Source organism: Pseudochaenichthys georgianus, chromosome 20 (genome assembly GCF_902827115.2).
Source record: "Pseudochaenichthys georgianus chromosome 20, fPseGeo1.2, whole genome shotgun sequence".
NCBI classification, from domain to species: domain Eukaryota; kingdom Metazoa; phylum Chordata; class Actinopteri; order Perciformes; family Channichthyidae; genus Pseudochaenichthys; species Pseudochaenichthys georgianus.
This window is the reverse complement of record NC_047522.1, coordinates 4,707,888-4,723,532: the sequence shown is the minus strand read 5'-3', so window position 1 is coordinate 4,723,532 and position 15,645 is coordinate 4,707,888. Positions and strand designations below refer to the sequence as shown.

At 41.4% G+C, this 15,645-nt stretch overlaps 1 long non-coding RNA gene across 1 annotated transcript; it reads left to right on the top strand.

Moving 5' to 3' along the window:
• Positions 1–359: 359 nt before the first annotated feature.
• Positions 360–14,556, top strand: LOC117465868 (uncharacterized). Its single transcript, XR_011645114.1, has 5 exons — positions 360–596; positions 4,438–4,544; positions 4,647–4,815; positions 6,424–6,469; positions 8,306–14,556. It is a non-coding gene; the product is annotated as an uncharacterized lncRNA (long non-coding RNA).
• Positions 14,557–15,645: the final 1,089 nt, after the last annotated feature.

Here is a 15,645-nt window from a genome sequence, read left to right as displayed (position 1 = left end):
GCATGCATGCCTATAGTGTGTAGATGACAGTTGACATTATATGTGATCTGCTTTCTGAATTAGCACATCGGCCTATGCTTTTTGAGATTTTTAGAGGACTTTGTAAGAAATGTGCAAATACAGTTACAATTTACATGTTTGGGAAAGTAGCCTAATCTTGTTTCTATCTAATATAAATGTATTTCCGAAGCGACGATCACTTCAATGATTATTCTTGTTGCACCTTCACCGAAGAGCTTACATTTCCTGACAAGGAAATGACCAGGGTGGACTTTTCTGGAAAGGGACGCAGCCAATAGTGACTGATTACAGTCGCACTTGTTCTGTTTACCAGTCTCACAGAAGGTGTTGAACTTTCACCTCCAGTGTGACATGGCTGGGTGACATACTGCTTTTTCTAGGGGCAGTTGCTGTCATTTACCCACAACATGTGTAAGATGAATTTCACTAATTGCTTGCTGAAAAGTAAAAATGTACCAGACTGGTTAAAGTAGGATGTCAATAAGTGACGCAGGAGAGTTGGAGCGCAGAGTTGTAGGAGGAGAGACAGATACGCCTCAGTACAGAACAGCAGGAACACCGACTGCAACTGCAAGGTAGGAAAACATGTCTATAACGGGCATTTTACCAACAACTTTGTAATTATCATGTATTTACTGTTCTTGGAATCAACTTTCTTAATATTAAAAAGCACTTGTTACCTCTCAGTTTGCTCACTTGTGAGTTCGGAACCGCGCTGCGAGCAGTTCTCTTCTACAGGGAAAAACTCCACCAAACCTCGCGTATACATCTGCAGGTTTAATGTTTCAACTCGTGTCCGGGAAGATATACCTCTCCCAGAGTCATTATAAAAGGTCCCACTAACCATTAACACATTTTGTTTAATTCGGCATTAAGCTTTTCCATTAATTTATTATGTTACACCTGGTTCAGGGCTGAACACTGTCCACCATATTATGTTTGACAGCAACGGGAATAACTTTTTTAATATATTTTGACTAAAATTAGTTGTGATTGTTATTTTGGATGAATAGATGTGTCGTGGCTGTGTAGAGTAGCTGTAAATGAGTCATATTGATCTTGTTTTATTCTTGATTTGGGTCTACGTTAAGTTAGTCGAAGTTCACAGATTTTCGTATAAAAGGTTTGGTATGACATGCGTCTAACTCCTAGACGCATCTGGGCTCTAGTAAACCTTATTAAATATAGAAAATCATAAAGCTGATCTTGGACATCTGGATGTATTGGTTTAGAATTGACTGTAGCTGTTATTTATTTATGAATCATGTATGAACCAGGGTTTCCGCTAGGATTTTTTCTCGCCGGTCAAATGTCCGGGCAGAATTTATGTTACCGGACTAATTTGAAACTTACCGGTCATATTTCAATAATAATAATAGTTGTGTAGCAGAGTTTCCGTTAGCATGTAATTACCGGACTATGAGCAGATATGCTTCAGTTTAAAACTCAGTTCACGGGCTCATTTTTATATTGCTTCAGTTTATAATCGTAACAGATCGAAAAATTCAGATACATTTTTCAATAAATGATTCCACAAACAACAAACAACATAATTATTACATTCAAACAAACTACTTGTAGTAGATAACGTACATTATTCAAAAGTTTACATTACATTTGAATAATAACACGGGAGAAACGGATCCTCTCTTTTCCCTCTCTCTCTCTCTCTCCTGACAGCCCGTCAGTTTCTCATGCAGCACCTGCAGCCCGCTAAACAGAGGGCGGGGCTTCAGGTGCTCATGCAGAGCTGCGTGTCTCCGTCTGACTCAGCAGCTGATCTGATCTCTCTCTCGCGTCCGGTTATACTTCACTCGCGTTTATGTCCATATCGATCAGATCCAGCTCTCCTGATCGGCCTTTATAGAGAGCACCGATCAAACTATTAAGAGTGAATATCGGCCGATAATGACCGGCGGCCGATCTATCGGAGCTTCCCTAATTATTACCAGACATGTTGACCGTCAGGTTTTGAATTTACCGGTTTTTAATAAATTTGACCAGCTAAAAACCGGTAATTACCGGCTAACGGAAACCCTGGTATGAACCTATTATGTACTCTGTCCTGTGTTATATCTAGCATGCAAAGCCAACTTGAGCCTGCATTTGCATTGGTGTGTGCCATACACTAAACTAACACTGTAATCCAGATATTGTACAACAAGTTGATGTATTTTAGTTTTTAGTTCGGCGAGCTCATACATGCATACCCAGGCCTGCACTAGAGTTACCTCTATGGGTACAGTACACACACTGCTGCCGTCAGTGCATGTTTGTTTGGAGCCCAACCTCTGTTGATTATCTGCACATCCTCCTGCTAATACCCTCTAAACCTAATAAAATCTACTGTATACCCATCCGTACCCTCAAAGATAAACAGCTCCCTTGGAAAGCTGACACTGTGTGGCAGCAAACAGAACACGTCTCACTTTGTCCTGGTCACCTTTTGTTATTAAGTCAATAAATTGTCTTCGGGTACTTCTTAAGAAAGCAGTTTAGGGAGTAAATCATTTGCGGTACTATGAACATTAAATGCCGTGTCGAGCACACACCCACATTTGAGTTCAGACGGGATCCATGCAGTTATGTAAGTTTTAGCTGGCAGATATGGGCACACACCCACAGCAGGGCTGACCTCAAGGGAAGAATACACCAACATACTTGTATGAGACACATTGAGTAATGGTGCAGAGCTTAACAAAGATAACAATTATTCATATGGATCTACACTATCAATACAAACTGAGACATAGTTCACATACACCAGATAACATGCACGCTATGTCTACTACAGCATTGATGTTGCAGTTTGTATATAGTTTGTCAACACAGGGTTAGAGATCACCAAGTCCTGGATTTCATTTCACTTTAACAAATCTCAAGTGTCCTTATACCAAAACAGTAACACATTTGAACAATTAGTACTCTAAAGTAGGGCTGCCAACAAGCAATTATGTTCTTTATCAAATAATCTGTCAAATATAGCCAAATGAAAAGCTAGGAAATAGAAGAAGAAGAAGATGGACCTTTATTAATCCCCCGAGGGGGAAATTCAGTTTCCACTCTGTCGTACACACACACGCGTTTTTTTTTTACAGGTAATACAGTACACACAGTACACACTTTTTACAACATGCACATACATATACAAATACACACACAGTTATATGCGCACATGCAGTTGAGAGGTCAGAGCCAAGGCAGCCAGTCTAGCCGGCGCCAGTGAGCAGTTGGGGGTTAGGTGCCTTGCTCAAGGGCACTTCGGCGCCTTGCTCAAGGGCACTTCGGAAGTGGCCCAGGAGGTGAACTGGCTCCTCTCCAGTACCAGATAGAGAAACATAGCAACTAAATGACCCTTAAACCTTGTCCCCTTCAGACACTGTTCCTTTCTAGCTCAAATGGACCAAGCAAGAGGTATCACATGACCATAGCGCTATTGTATCATTAGCGGCTAGCCATGACTACAGTGTTACCTATGCAACAGCTTTTCATGCTCCATCATCAAAGGCCTATCAACAACATGTTCAGATGTCCAAGAGCTAATATTGGGTGTGATTTCATTTGAAGGGAAGGGTAGGATAAAAACACACTGTACCATCCAAATGGAAGGCTTGTTGGCCTTGGCAGTGAAGATGAAGAGCAAGAAGAACTCACTCCCTCCCTATATCTCTCTCTGCTTCTCTCATGTCTTGTCATGTCAGGCTTTTATAATAGCCTCACAGACATTAAGCTCTAATGAGGCAATGCGTCGACCCTGAAGGCAAGGTGGATCGGAAGAGACAGATATGGTAATTATTTTTAAAAAGGACAAGAAAGAAAAATCGAAATGGTATATAATATGTGCTCTAAACTGCTGAAACAGATTAAAAAGAGGGATCCTGAAATGTCCCGGGCCAAACTATTGCCTTCATTTAATTTGTTATCTTTAACAAACAAAGGCTGCAGTGACACATACATTTATATTTAGATAACCACCTCATTTTGTTGGGGTGTCATCATCGTGCTCAGCAGTTGGCACACTAGCGTGGGTTCAGCGTTGGGCAGCAGCAAATGTGCATGTGAATGTTTTAGTGACTGTGTGAGTGGGTGTGTTAGCTCTGGTTGTAAGAGAAAGCGTGGACTGAGCAGAGAGGAATTATTATGTAACTCCTGCTTATCACTCCAGAGCTGTATAACTGATAAGATGAGGGAAGCCAAGCTGTTTTATTTTCCTTTGATTAAGCTTTAGCATAAATCTAAATAGTTGAAATGCCCTTAAGCTGCTTCATTATAAGGCCGTACTGTGGCAGGTGATATAAGGGCTGCCTGCAACCAGCTAATCTTTGGCTTTTTGTATAAATTCATCTCTTGAGCAATTGTAAAAATGCTAGAATGTGTGTAAATTAATTCCATCAAATGATCTGCTTTATGTCTTAGAGAACAACAGGATGAAACATTCAAGCAACAGAAGCATCGTGATGATGAAACGCCAACTGGACAGCAGTGTCACCCAACAGCCATCAGACAGGAAGAAACACTCACAGGTGACTTGCACACACAACCTTAAATATATAAGAAATAAGTCTGGACTTTGTTAATTAACAGCAGTGACCAGAACATAATCTCCTATTTGGAATCTATTACAGCACTGATATCAAAAGCAGAGAGGCTTAAAGAGGAAGAGGCTGCTCACTGCGCGGAATCAAAGGTCCAGAGCCAGAAGCCCATTGAACAATTCACCTCCTGCCTCCAATTCAGACTCTCCAGGAATCCAGAGCTAAATCACAGCAAGGAATTAGCCCCCTGTCTGCATAGGTAAGCAAGGAAATAAATAGAGTAACCTTGAGACTAGCACTCATGGCATTAGGTCTTTATATACTTTACATGACGTACATCTGTTTCTAATCTTAAATAAGTCTTGGTTTCCTTAAACCTTCCCAACAAAAGGTGTTTTATTAGATGTACAGATTGAAGATCAAACGGGTACACCTGGCAGTAATGTCTCACTAAAGTCACAAGAATCCTCCAGGCTTTAGTTATAACTGAACCACTGAAACATGTCTGAACAAGATTGTGAAACACTTTCTGAAAGGGTCAGCTCCTTGTGTAAACAAGGAAGTGCACGTAATAATGTGACCCGTAAAAGTAGTTCTGACATGTGCGAATGTGTGTTTGCCTGTGAATTAACAATATGTACGCACTTGTTCAGTTAGTGACTATACTGTACACGACATGCCCTGGTATCCCGGACGGGGAGAAAAGAAGCCTTCATCTTATTATCTTCCTAACATTCTTATCACAAATCATTTACCCATGGGCAGATTTTTTGCATGACTTTACTTCCTCAATTCAGCCATGCAAATTAAGTTGAGGTCATTTTAAGTTAGTCTTCTATTCTAGTGGAAATATTTAACTTTTCTTTAGAAGTAATCGGATATGACATAATATGTGCGTTTCACATTGTTTATGGTGAAAAAGTTTGCATTTGCGTGTGCTGCACATTTCCCCTTTAACGTATTTGCATGCCTATTTGTGCTTGAGATTACAATATCCTTATCCGTAAAGGCCATTGACCGCTTTATTGGTTCAAGAGAGAACACACCTCTGACTTTCATACCATCCATCGTGACCTTATATAGTTATTATCGAATAACTATAATGGTCTGTGTACAGAACGCCCATGTTTGATGCTTGTGCTATCATGTTCGACATAAAAACACTGTAAGTGCCATCATAAATGCTTTTGAGGTGTGTCTTTAGTTCACAGTTAACTGTGAGAAAACTGTTAGTAAAGAGAGGGACAGAGGACAGGAATGCTGACCATCCTGTTGATCAGCATTGCTGTGGCAAATGTGTCTAATGCCTCAAATATTTCACACCAAAACATTATGGTATAGGAAGACAGTGTGTCTTCCTATACGAAGGAAGAGATATAACCCTTTTATGTAAATGTTATTGCGGAGATATGTTACTAGCTTTTGCTGTTAGGTATATCGCCAATACAGTTTGTTTAAACACCCTGATGATCGTGTTCTAAGCTGGTCGGTGCAGATGAAGTCTTGCTGTGTGAAACCTTACATAACAAATCAAGGTCTCTTGCCAAATCTAAATATCACATGCAAGATTCAAAACATTAAAGGCCAACATTTAAAAAAGGCAATTCTGACCAAGTAAAGTGTCCATTACATATCACTGCAAGTATATTTCTCTATGAATGTACAACTATGTAGTTTACATGACGAATGAAGGCAAAACTCCTGTCCTCTCGATGATGAACTGTCATGTTTTCCTTGCGGTCTTCATTTTTTATGTACTTAAGACGTCTGTTCACATGTAGTAAACCAGAGAAAAATGTGCATACCGTGCATTATTAACTGACATGACTAATGGTTTTCATGTCTCCTCTCTCTCCTGTTATGCCAGTTTAACTGAAACACAGAGGACTGAGACTAAGAACAGCAACCATCTGGTAAGAATGAACAACAATCTTTATCATTAATATTATAATGTTTAAGGGTTTATACTTGAACCACTACACTGAAGAGTAGCATCTAAAACAAATATTGAATTGCACGTTTTCCTCCCAGTTAATCCAAAATATTTTCAACAAGTCAATAATTGTAGTAACGCTATAAATTAAAAGCCTCTGAATATCATTAAAATCCACATGAAGTAAATATTTTATTATTCATTATTATTATTATTTGAAAACATCAAAACATTGTTATGCCATTGTGTATTCTTTAAAACATCAGACTGATTATTATTTTAAGCGTTACAAGGAAAAGGGTGAGTGTCCTTTTGTGTTTGGCCTTAGAAATCTCACGTCTTTCAAAATAACCTGTTAGTCAAGATCAGAATCTCAACCATGGGAACAGAAGCCTTGGCAAAGCTCTGAACTCAGAGGCACACCATGTGCCAAGCCATTTGCATAGGTATGATACAACATTAACATAGGATGAGAGTTTGGCTTTAGTGATACAGCTTAGGGCTGTGCAATTAATCGTATTTTAATCGCGATTACAATTATGCCTTGCGACGATTATGAAAACAGCATAATTGACAAAATACGATTATTTAGCTGGGTGCGCTTTCGCCCCTCCCTAAAAGCCCACTCGTCCACGTGGGAGTGACATGTGTTGTGAGTGTTCAGCGCGAGCGAAGATGTCAGAGCAAGAGCAGCAACTCGTTAAAAAGAAGGGTAAAACTATTTCCACTATTTGCAAGTACTTTGCCATTACATTTCACATCGCTAAAGGTATGTTCCCAGTTAGCACTGTTAGCAACTAGGGCTTCAAGCAACTTGTCAACACGTTGGACAAGCATTACGCGATGCCGTCTCGGTATTATTTCAGCAGGTCTGCGCTGCCTGCACTATATGACACATGCCGTGGGGAAGTTGAGAGAGATGTGGCGTCAGCTGACTACTTTGCTACTACAACAGACCTATGGTCTAGCCCAGGGGTGCCCAACCAGTCGATCGCGAGATGTGTCTAAAAATAGAACAACAATATTCTGTTTTATCGTTAATGTCCTGTAACATAATCTTCCTGTGCCAGAATAATGCACTTGAACGCATCAAAGCTTTGTGACCGGCGTCACCCCATGTGTCGGGGAGTGGCTGAGGGTCTTCAGTACAGGTGGCTTGTCACCTGCCTGCGCTCATCTCTGAAACCAGACCATGTCAACAGGCTGGTGTTTCTTGCAAAAAATCTTTAAGAGATGACATGAGCAGCCCGACCAGCATTTGCCATGGTGGCCTAAACATTTTTATTTGGTCTTAAATTGTAGTTCAACATGTATTTCCTGTTACTTCTGGACCATGACGGTTGGCCAGCCTTCAACGTTTAACTGAGTGGAATATGTTGAATATGTTTTACCAAAATGTTGGCTGTATGTTAAGGAGTTTTCAGTAGGTTGTGACAGTGCACTGCATCATATTTGATTTAATTTATTTTGGTCCAATTTATTTTTATTTATCATATTAATATTATATGTTTAGTATGGTTTTGGAAGTGCGCTCCAACATATTTGTTGATCTTGTTTATTGGTAAAATATTATTTGTTTTAAAGTTCAATAAATGGTCAATGAATAATCGTCAAAATAATCGTGATATCAATTATTGACCCAAATAATCGTGATTATGATGTTTGCCATAATCGCACAGCCCTAATACAGCTAGACATAACCGATCTGTTTTTGAATGGTTAGATGTCAAAATGTATCTGACAAAAAATACAATTTATGATTAAGATTCCAGATGTTAAAATATCTGACATGCAGTATTTTTGTATGTCCCAACAGATTAATGGTACAACATCACCACCAGACTCCTCTATAAAGGTAGCCTGTGAATCTCTATTATCTGAAAGGATATCATTTCCAGCCAAGAAGAGGGAAGAGGCTATTACAGTTGTTTGCAATGAATTGGAGGCTACCAAGGACTTCAGTATAACTCAAAGTTTCTCCAATCGGGAGTTTGGACCTCATGGGTGTAATGGCTTACACATTCCATGTGGGCCACAGCCAAGGACTAACACTATATCACTTGAGTTAGAAGAGGATATAAAAGGCCAAACAAAGCTTGAGAGACATACTGATTTTGGGGAACTATCGAACACTAAAAGAACAATGTTGTCTTCCACTGTGGTAACTGTTCTTGCCCCACACTGGAATGGTCGACTAAGACGGACCAAAAGACCTGAAGGACCTGGCAATTCTGAAGGCCAGGGGAATTTACAGGATGTGACAAACACTGCGGCAAACCGTGCACATGAACGTTTTCAAGACACTGTGGACAGGCCTTTGTCAGCTGGATCACAAGCCCAATCAAGGGTGCCATGTCTGGGTACGAGGAGAAACACAGTGGGCTGGTCAACTAACAGTGGACCTGTAAGCCTGGACTATGAATCTAAAAGGAAAATGATTCATACTGTCTCTTTGGATGTAAACTCTGGAAGAATGGACAATAGACAAATGGACGCAAGTTCTGTAAGCCCTGTACCCAGAGCTTTATCTCCTTTGTCTCCCCTCTCCATTGGCCAACATGAACAAAGGATGAATCAACAAACTGGTCATCAAGTAGGACTGTCAACTTTAAGTTCAAAACCAACAACCAGCAGCCTGCTTCTGTCATTAAGAAGAATTCACTCAAATGGCAGGAACTCTAATGCAGATTCTTCGCCCCAGAGCAGTTCGACAAGTGATCGAGATGGAAAAGTATTCGCAACGCACCTTTCTCAAACCTTTCTCAACGATAATGGGCAAGACAGATCAAAGTACCTCCTCTCTCCATCGCCCGTTTCTTATAGGACAAGTGAAAGTGGGCCTGCAGTATCCCCATTATCCTCCAATCAAAGAGAAAGGAACACATTTGAAACACGCTTCTTTTCACCTTCATTCATAAACAAAGACATGGAAAACACACCCTTTTCCCAACAACCTCAATCAATGAACAGGACCCAGTACACAGAATATCCAAGTAAAGTACCATCAGAGATGCAGGAGAACTGGAGGGGTTCAGACAAAAGTACAAATATATTCCCAGAGAGCTCTGCCTCTTCACCGAGACCTTCTCAATATGACCCATCTGCTCTCTTTAAAACACATTCCCTTCCTAGAAGGACCACCCTAACATCCACTTCCTGGTGGAAACAAGTGAACCAGGAAGGCAGTTCCCCTCTAGCTCTCAATGATGAAATTAGCATCAAAGGCAAAACAGACACAACCTTAGTTCCACCCTGCAATAATAATACAAACTTGGCCTCTACAAGTCCAACTGACAACAGAAGATTTAGTGGTCAAATTCTCAATAACAGATTCAACAATACCACAAGAGAGTCAGTTCACAAAGGTAACATGAACCTTGCTATGATGACACAGGGAAGAACTCCCAATCTCAAACAAAGAAATGCTGGGGATTCACCTGAGCGTGAGTCACACAGGCTTGACAAACAGCAATATGGTTCCCATTTGGACAACAGGGAACCTCAAAAGCCTCAGAGTTTGCCCGATGTTGTGACTACTTCTAAAATGAGCAGACCTACAGGTAACCCACCACTGAGTTACCCTAAAGATCTCATCAGGCACAATGTAAATAATAGTTTATTTACAACAGATGTAACTGATTTACCACCTACTTTGCTAGATGCCAAGAGCCCAAATACACCCACTGAGAGCAGCAGAAAGTTCAATAATAATCATTGTACATCCAAAACTAACACCACCCCCACATTTTCACAGAACAAGAACTTTCAAAAGTTTAACAAACCACCTCTTTCTCTTGCAACCACCAACATTCTCAATAGTCAAGAGCTTACATCTACAATGACTTTGGGTCTTCCCCTTACCCCAAACAATAAAACAATTTCCTCCTTCCAATCAGGTCCAGTTGGTTCACAGACCAATATTGGCATGCATTACACAGGCTCTTCCCAACCGCCTAAATTCCCCAACGCAGCCAATGCCACACCTCTTGGCGTTGAAAGACTCTATGCTTTTGTTCACAAACCTCTCCACCCTGAAACTGTGTCCAGCCTGTTTCCAACTGGCAATGCTACCTCTAAAACACACTGCAGTCCTGTATCAACTGCTTCCACCAGCTTTCCTTTTACCACTGGCGGCCATCCTGCAGCCAGAGCTGCCCCCAACCCATCTATCCTTACTCCTATCGCCACTCCTGCCATTACATCATCTCCCATCATCACTGTTTCTTCTCTCCTCACCCCCCCTGCCACCCCTTTTAATACCAGCCCCAGCTTCTCAGAAACGTCTAGTCCTAAAGAGGGAAGGGAATTCTTAAGCAGCCCCGAAAGTGACACAAAGAAACTGCGCCCCCGTGTTGAAGGAAAGAGAGTGAGACGAGTAACATGGGAAGACTCAGTGGATCTAAAGGATCCTGAGCCAACCACTAGCAAGAAGCCGGAACTATCTCAAGTCCCAAAAATCCCTCCATCTGTCTCTAGCTCCCCACAAAGCCACAAAAATGCATCCATCTTTTCTTTTCTAAGATCAAGCAATCCAACAACAAACACACCTCCTCTTTGCTCCCATACCCCTAAGACCTCTGGCATACTTGTGGTGAAAGGAGGGAAGTATCGATCCTTATCGTCTGACTCTGCTGATTCAGCATCCAGAGAGCAAAAGAGGTTTAAGCAAAGACCTTGTGACAGTATGATCCTTCATCCAGGAAGACAGGACTCAACCACACCTAGACCTGAGAGGACACTATCAGTGGAGTCTGGCCCAGTTCATTGTCGTTCTTCTGCTCCTCTCTCCCTCCTTCCTGACTTTCCAAGTGGTTATAAACTTCGATATAGTGCCCCACCTTACTCCAGTCTCATGACGTCCAGGTCAGCACAGGGAGAAACTAAGACTATAATACCCAGATCTCCCCTCTTTCCGCAGTCTCAGCCATATGTTACCCCACATCTTTCTATGAGGACTGATCCAGTTGCAGCCACAATATTTCCTACCTCTAAACCCCCTCTGTCGCCTGTCAGACAACCCCAGCCCCCACCCTTGGCTTTCCAAAACAAAACTGCAACAACCCAAGGAAGTACAAAGTGTGGCGTTTCAGAAACTAATAACGTCAACTTTAATAGTAGCAAGAATAACAGCCAAGATTACCAGAATGGTCAGATATTACTTATTGACAACAGATTTCATGAAGGACTCAACTCCTCTTCAACATATGTAACAGAAACACTGGTTTACAGTGTTAAATCTAAAGCAGATAGAGCTATAGGTGCACCACAGTACACCACACCTAACCCTGTGCAACATACTGCGGTTTGTGTGGAGACCAAGTTGAGTCAACAGTCACACAGAGGGCAGGGTAAGGAAGGTACAAGAGAACAACGTGGCCATTCACCTCAGAGCTCCAGTGATAGCAGCTCAACAGAGAGTCAACCTCCTGGTGAAAGCTCGAACAGGAGAGTGAAGGACAATGCACTGGGTAAGAGTAGATTTTTGTCAATGGAGGGAATCAATGAACAAAGCCCAAAGAGAAGTCGGTTTGCACTTAAGAAAAGTGTCAGCACACCAAACTCCAGTTTGCACAGATCAGAGTCCGAGAGGGCCAGCAAGACTAATAACAAAATGGACAAGGTCTTAAGCAAACTGAAAGAAAGATTCAGCTACAGACTGTCTGATGATGATGCATTGTTTCCATGGAAATGGAAGCGAGCCTCCCAAACACCTTCTGTTAGTGGATCAAGTGAGATCAGTGATAGCACTATTGAGAGTACCCCCAAGCTAATGCAGCAAGAGCAGGACAAAGGGATGCTGCTGGGGGACAATGGAAAGGGAACAGAGGGAATTAATAGATGGACACCAAACAGATGCACTCTGAGACCACCCTCAGGTCCTGGGAACATAATGGCAGGAGGTGACCTTTGCATTTGGTCGGACATGTCACATCCAGAAACTGACCAAAAGGAGCTAAATGCTTTTGCAGAACACAGCAACAGTCAAAACAAACCTCAATGTTCCATCCTACCAATCCAATTGGACTTTAAGGAAGACAGCGGGGCAGATTCTAACCCAACAAACCAGTACCTCTCTTGCAGGAGCCCTAATGCCTCTACTGATCATCCTACTCAGTTAGGTCGGTCTGCATCTAGCCCCAGAAGCCCCTTCTCACCCTTCTCTTCACTTTCGCCGGTCTCCCCATTCGCCTCACAGGATGTTTCAGACGATAGTGTATTTTATAGCCCAAAGCTACAGCGCCGTAGAGATACCCCCTCCCCATGTGAGCAGGGAGAAGGAATTAGCCTGGGGGGTTCAAGAAGAAGCCGGGCGTCCATTGGTCCTCCAAGTGCAGGTCCAGGACAGGACGAGGAAGGCTCAGCATCGTCCTATGCAGACTTAAAGTATGGCATTGAGCCTGGGAGGTCTTTTTCTGTGAGTTCAGTACTGTCCAGCAGACCGTCAGGGCCTGGTCGCATCTCAACCGGATCCAAGTTCATGAGTGTGGGGGACCTCTCTGAATCTGCCTTGACTTGTGAAGGCAACGGTAAGGACCTGGATCAGTGGTCTGTTCATCCAGATTGGAGCACAGAAAAAGATTGCCAACCAAGTAAGGACTCTCGAATGTCATATTTGGCCAGCGACCCTGGTAAAATGAGGTCCAGATCTCTTCCTCGATCACTGACAAGGCGCTTGGCAAATTGGAGTTCAGATGTCCCTGTTTCTCCTTCTGTAACAACCACAACCTCAAAGCAAGCCCGCCTTTGGAGCCCTAACATGAACACTTGTCACTTTGCATGGACAACAGAGGGTCCTCCAACCCCTCCTCCTACCCCACCCCTATCACCAGTGTCCAGACACATATCCCAGCCCCACAGCCTTTCCTCCCCGACCTATCCTGGCTCGTCAGGGGCCTCAATGCAAGTGGACAGCCAGTCCTCCAAAGGGCTTCGGCCCTCAAGAGGTTATGAAACCAGCCTTAGCACTTTTGAGGAGTCTACAGACAGCAGTTCAGACACAACAACAGATGATGAATATTATTTAGAAACAGGTGAAGACGAAGAAAAAGAAAAAGAGACGGAACTGTAAAGGCAAACATTTGCTTTTAACCGTCCCTTCGGTCAAAATCTCTTAGACCCGAAGTGGGGCTCACATCTGTTATTTAAAGTGTGTCTGCATGTCTCCCTTTCCTGGGACGTAAGGACAGTTTTTCGCCAGAATGATTTGCTTTTTTAAAAAAAAGGGGTGGTTTAATGTCAAGTCCAAAATACCATAGATGAGCAAGCATGATATTATCAGCATTGGTTTAAAGCTTATAATATATGTGCAGTATAACTGCGGATCTGTAATCTGCATTGTTTAACATGTAAAGTGTTGAGAGTTGCATGGCATCAGTGAGGGATTTACATCTATGTAGTGTATGATCAAACTTGTGTAAGGTTGTAGTTTTTACCTAAATCCTTTCTTAATGTTTGCATTTCATCCTGCTACTTAACAATAAGTGCTGAGGTAAAGTTGATAAATGTTCTATCATGTGACATTCCATTATCTTTTTTATGTATAGAGATTGAAATAAATATGGTAAGTTATTATTAGTTGTCTTTATTAAATAAGGACATGTATAAAACATGATGATTTATGCCAGACTAAGCTTGAGCTGGATATAGAGCAATCAACAGATGGTGTAAGATTAAAGCAGATTGTTTTTCTCAGTGTTGTTTAAATAAATGTATTATGTATTTTGAAAAAGATGTGTTTTGTAATTCTACTGAATGTTAACTGATTTGATGTTGAACATTATTCACTGCTTTAAACAGTGCTTGCTTTTATTTGCACATTGGCAATCTTAAGTCTTAATATATCTTTTTTATAAATAAATGTATTTCAAACAGTAACTCGTGTTTTTGGATTTATGTGTGTGTTGATTAAGTGTTTAATTTGAGTACACTTTGCTGCTGCTTGATGTCACATGATCTAACTCTAACTCTATGTTGTACTTCCTAAAAGACTAATGTCACAGCAGGATTTGGAAAAACTTGTCCATGCTTTTATCATCAGTAGACTGGACTACTGCAATGGTGTCTTCACAGGTCTCACTAAAAAATCTATTAGAAAGCTGCAGCTGATTCAGAACGCCGCTGCTCGAGTCCTCACTAACACTAAGAAAGTGGATCACATCACTCCTGTTCTGAAGTCTTTACACTGGCTTCCTGTGTGTCAAAGAAGAGATTTCAAAATACTGCTGCTGGTTTATAAAGCTTTGAATGGTTTAGGCCCAAAATACATTTCTGACCTCCTGCTAAATTATGAACGATCCAGATCTCTCAGGTCTTCAGGGACTGGTCAGCTTTCTGTCCCCAGAGTCAGAACTAAACATGGAGAAGCAGCGTTCAGTTATTATGCTCCAAATATCTGGAACAAACTCCCAGAAACCTGCAGGTCCGCTGCAACTCTGACTACTTTTAAATCCAGGCTGAAGACTTTTCTTTTTGTCGCTGCTTTTAATTGAACTATTCATATCGTAAACTGCACTGTAACTTTTATCCATGTATTTTTTCTTTTAATGTTTATTTTATTAGCTTTTCTTTTTAATGACTGATTTTAAATGCCATTTTCTTAATGTCTTTCATTCTTTGTAAAGCACTTTGAATTGCCTTGTGATGAAAAGTGCTATATAAATAAACTTGCCTTGCCTTGCCTTCCTAATTACATGTAACCATTAGTGAAAAGGTATGCCGCATGTGGCCACATTCCATTCTGCAGGTTTTTAATGAACTTTAACGCGTTAATTAAGATTAATTAATTAACTAGGGCCGGGACTTTAACGCGTTAATTAAGATGAATTAATTACACAAAAATTAACGCGTTAAAAAAATTAACGCATTTTAATCGCACTTATTTTTGCACAGCGGAACGTTTCTCACTGGATGAGTTTCAGGCGTACCGATTATACTGGAGCACCAACTAACGTTCATGACTTCAGCATGGGACTTCAAACAACAACAAACCACGGTGATCAATAGTCAAACATGAACGAACAAGCTGATGAGACCGCTTTGGTCGGCCCGTGGATGGGAAATTTTGTTTTAAAAAATGGACAGATGGAAGCGTCGATAAGAGCACGGTTGTGTGCAAATTATGCAAAAAAGAATTTGCATATCACCGCAGCACATCAA